Here is a 4983-nt window from a genome sequence, read left to right as displayed (position 1 = left end):
TATTGTTGACTTTGCTTTCATGCTGGTATTTATAGCCTAAATGTCTTTGCTATCTGTGCCCTGCAGGTGGTACAGGTCTGACGTGGAAGCGACTGCACCGTTAACTCTATTATGTGCATCGAAGGCTCTATTACGGAAGTAGCCTACCTATGAGGTTAAACTGGTGGTGTTCAAGTTCACATTCATACATGAATGTGAACTTCACACATGAACTTCATTCATACATGAATCGGAACTATCATGATAGTTCTGATTCCACTTTCTCAGTATGCAATGCGAGTTATGGGTGTCGACACACACACATTATCTGCAGTGTGACTTTTCCTGCCAGACGATAGCTACTTTTCTTTTCTTTCGGATTAAGCCAGCTCTGTTATTTCTGTTACCATGTTTGTTGACCTGCGACAGAATGTATCCGACCAAAGGAAACGGATCGCAGGTCTGTCAGATTTGTTCCCATAGTACGCGGACTTCAAATACCTATAATGCTTCCAGAAATCAGCCGTGAAGGGCCTTCCTCACGACAGCGTGTACGGCGATTGAGATGGGAGCTATGTCGGGCAGTAGCGCGAAGCACGCAAAACGTGACCGGAGATTTCCGGCGCCAATTTCATTTCGCCGAGCGATTCGTCATGCTCCTTAAATCCGGCAACCCCGTTTTGCGGGTGCAGTAACGCAAGCCCACTCGGTTTGCGCCTGCCTGACTCGCTCGCATTATCGACAGCCGGCTTGATCACGCGTTACCGCGAGCGCGGCCATTCAACTGCGGCGGCAGCAGCAGCGGACGGGGGGCAGCCGTCTGGGACGGAAACGCCGCGGACACGCGCGCCATGCGAGGTCTATCATTACAGCAGCAGCCGAACCGTCAGGGAGTCTTTACGTCCGTTCTGCTTGCAGTGGCGTTGTGCACTTCATCTGCCCCAATCTGGGCCGTCATCGCGAGTCCGGCACACGACTCTTACATCACTCATCGGTCGCAGTTGACTGGAAAAGCCGCTGGCTCTGTGCCACCCATGCTCAAACAAACGAGGCTACTGTGCACGTGTGGCGCGGCAATTTTCGCCTTGTTTTCGAGCCGGCATGCCTTGTTTCCAGGAGACACAGAACAGCCTGGTGTTGCTGAACATTTGTTTCCGGCGCTTAGGGGAAAAGTGAACAACTTAAAGGAAGGCAACGGGACAGTGAGAACGCTGGTCTTCAACTGATTTTATCATCGAAAAAAAAATAACAATCAGGCAACGCTAATGAACTTAACATCTGTGACGAGTGGTGGGGGCGGCGACCAGCGGCGGCGTGCTGCCAAAATTGATTAACTTTGTTCACGAGAGGCTCAGCGCAAGCGCCAAGCCAGGGAGGAACCGATTGTTCTTGCTCAGGCGGCTTTAATGTTGGCGATGCTACAACGACCCCAATCAACCAACCACGCGGTACAGATCGTGTTTGGATTTGGTCTTGGCCACGAATGTAGTCTCCCTTCAGTGGGGAGGGGGGCTCAAAGGGCGGCGACCAGAGAGCGCGTGCACACACCCACACGTGCACACACCCACACACACGCTGCTATATATATATATATATATATATATATATATATATATATATATATATATATATATAAGCATATCATAATAAGCCAACAAACAATAACAGCAAGGACAACATAGGGGAAAATTACTTGTACTTAATAATTGCATTACAGAAATAATAAATTAATGAAAATGAAAATGGATGAAAAAACAACTGTCCGCAGGTGGGGAACGAACCCACGTCTTCGCATTACGCGTGCGATGCTCTCACCGTTGAGCTACCGCGGAACCGTTTTTCCATCCACTTTCTGGGGTATTTATGTTTTACAACTAGAACTAACCCTGGGAGTGTTAGCCAGCGCCACCACTCACAAACCATAGGGCGGATCTGGAACACCCTTTCTGCCACAGGCGTCACGAGCACGTGATCTTTTTGGGTGATGGCAACTGGTCAATAATCCCACATATGTTACCGGATTCGAGCCCTCGAATATATATATATATATATATATATATATATATATATATATATATAGACATACGACAATACGACATTTCTCGCATTGTTGATGTTTTGTAAAGAAAGTAACTGGAACGCCAAGGCATTTCTCCGCAAAGTTCGGGAATTAATATCGCGAAACTGGTCTCAATCCGAGAATTCCTTTCAAGCGGATCCGCCTTGCGAACTCCACGGCTAGAATTTGTAAATTGCAATATGGGCCATAAGGTAATTAGTTAAAAGCGTAATTTGTTAATTAGTCGATTAGGCATATCTAATTTTTGTACAAGTAATGTCCGCCTCTTCGAGTAGACCATCTGCATGAACTAGACTTCTGCTATCTGCCACAGGTCACCTTAAAAAAAAAACAGACAATGACATACAATGATATATATATATATATATATATATATATCATTGTATGTCATTGTCTGTTGGCTATATATATATATATATATATATATATATATATATATATATATATATATAGGTTCTTTCCGCGAATACTTTCAACATATATATATATATATATATATATATATATATATATATTATGACGTCTCTGTTGACACGACGTTTATTCGGCCCGAGTATTCGGGAACGAACCAGCAAAGGCACACACACGGTGATAAAGACCACACATAACTGCATGAAGATGAGGATCGAGCAACGTAGGATGATGATGAAGAAGACGTGCGTAATAAACGCCCACGATATATATGTATATATATATGACCAAAAGCCAACAGACAATGACATACATATGATATGACTAATAAAAATCGGGCCCCTCGGTTTCCTTTCTTCTCGTTCATATTTATACCTATATATATCATTCACGTTCATTTTTAGTTTACCTTAGTGACGCTGAAAAAGCCAACTTCATGTAGTGTCGTGAAGCGAAGTTTCTCAAGAATTAAACAAATTTTTATGGGTGCTCCACCGATAAATATATTATACTTAGTATCTCTCGGGAATTTATTTAATGTGCCGATTTAGTCAAGTGCATAGAAAAATTAGAATTTTGTAACCGTTTTTTCCTTTCTTCAGAAATAACACTGCAGGTAAAGAGTTAAATATTCTTGACACATCGTACTGTTTCATGAGACACCTGAGCGTAAAGCTCGTGAATTAGTGAACGCAACTGTTGGCCTCAAATAGGAAGACGATGTCCTTTGTGTTATTGTACAAAATTTCCCCCTGATTTTTTTTGTCATATTTGTAGTCCCGTGGTATTTTTTGTTTCCATCCTTTGCACCCAATTTGCCGTCTGTCACGTGGCCAACACTCAGCGCGCAAGGCGGTGCGCGAAAGCGCATCGAGCGACCGTGCAACTGCTATTGTTTAGGAATTCTGAACTTGAAAGCATGTTAAACGATGGCACGCTAGCGATGAAGTAATGAAGATTGGGCATGTCAATGTTACATTTCAAAGTGCACGGTAAGAACACGGTTGTTGAACTATTTCTTTTGAAATCATTATTGGGGGCTGGCGCGCACGCCAAGCCCCACTACCAAAATTTACATGTCCCAGCTATCCCAGTTTGGGTAAGTGGCGTGCTTCAGCCAACCGGAGTGCAATGGAAGGCCTCGGCACAGAGCCCCTGCCTGGCTGATCACCAGAAAGCCCGGCAGCAGGTAAGTATGATGTTGACTGCATCGTGAACAAACCCCATTCCAAGAGCAGCAGCATCTGGCACAGGCTTGAAAGACAGTTTTGCAGTAAACCCAAAGAGCCGCTGAAGAGTCAGAATTGTAAAATTAGGCATTTGATTACAAAACCCCAAAAATACGCAATTCTAGAAATTTAAATAAAAAAATTGTTGCTTTGCAATGAACATATTGAGGAAAAACTACATGCGTTAACGTAAAATAAATAGCCGACCATCCAAGCGCATCCGGCTGGTGTGCGACCTACCGCTTGACTTAGCCAGGCGCTAAGCATTTAATTTATAACTGAGAGCTTTAGATGGTGCATCAATTAGTTAAAATGCTTTTGTAGCATTGTTTTACCGTTCCGCAAAGCTCAACCAGGTGGACCAACGTGTTTGTTGTTTGGTTGCGCTTGTGTGTGTATGTGTTTGTGTCCAATGCCTCCTTTACTATAGATGATGATGATGATTTAACGACATCCTCTTTGAAACGGGGTGGTGACAAATAGTCACATAGCCTGCTTGATTTAATCAGGTATGCTATACGTGTTTTTTATCTAGAATTTTTGTATACATCTCATTCATCTTCTTTTCTTTTTCTTTTTTTTTTCAATTTCTACCTCGTACCGCTACCTATGACTGTAAGAGATCAAATCAGGTGGTATAAATCTCTTCCCTGCTTCTTTTTCCACCAATACTCTAAACGTCTCTAGCTTATCTCGACTGCTGACCGGTTAATGCTTCCGCCCACTTTAAACCCAAGCGCTTCTGGAAGGTGTACGTTACCTATACTCTTCTCACTGGGTGAATCTCTTCGCATTCCATTAGGATGTGTTCAGTGGTCTCCGGATCTTTTCTGCAGCATACACACGCATCATCTATTTCCGAATATTTGCTCCGGTATGTTTTGGTCCTTAGGCAACCGGCTCGAGCCTCAAATAGCAAGGCACTTTGCGTTATCGTACAGATTTTCCCTTCTAATTTCTCTTTTTCTGATTCTTGTAAATATCGATGGTCCCTTTTTTTCCATTCATTGCATCCAATTCACTGTCTCTATTTCTCTCACTTTCTTTCTGATGACTCCTGGTTGTCTATTTAAAGTTTCAATTATCCTGTACTTGGTTGCCAGTTTTCTTGACCTATTCCGCGAAAAGGCAACGAAGGCCGCTTATGGCGCACGACTGCAACCTAGATCACGTGCTGCGGCCTCTGAGATTACCGTGACAACTGTTATCGTCTCGGAGGTGGCAGGTGCTATCGACTAGGTCACCACTGCCGCCGCTGCCGGCAGTTGAAAAGGCAACGAGCGC

General features: G+C 43.6%; 1 non-coding gene across 1 annotated transcript; it reads right to left on the bottom strand.

The window, feature by feature from the left end:
- Positions 1-3505: 3505 nt before the first annotated feature.
- On the bottom strand, positions 3506-3667 carry LOC119437976 (U1 spliceosomal RNA). Its single transcript, XR_005189608.1, has one exon. It is a non-coding gene; the product is annotated as a U1 spliceosomal RNA (small nuclear RNA).
- Between the last annotated feature and the right edge of the window lie 1316 nt (positions 3668-4983).

Source organism: Dermacentor silvarum, chromosome 1, assembly GCF_013339745.2.
Source record: "Dermacentor silvarum isolate Dsil-2018 chromosome 1, BIME_Dsil_1.4, whole genome shotgun sequence".
In the NCBI taxonomy this organism is placed as follows: domain Eukaryota; kingdom Metazoa; phylum Arthropoda; class Arachnida; order Ixodida; family Ixodidae; genus Dermacentor; species Dermacentor silvarum.
This window is presented reverse-complemented; position numbering and strand designations above follow the sequence as displayed.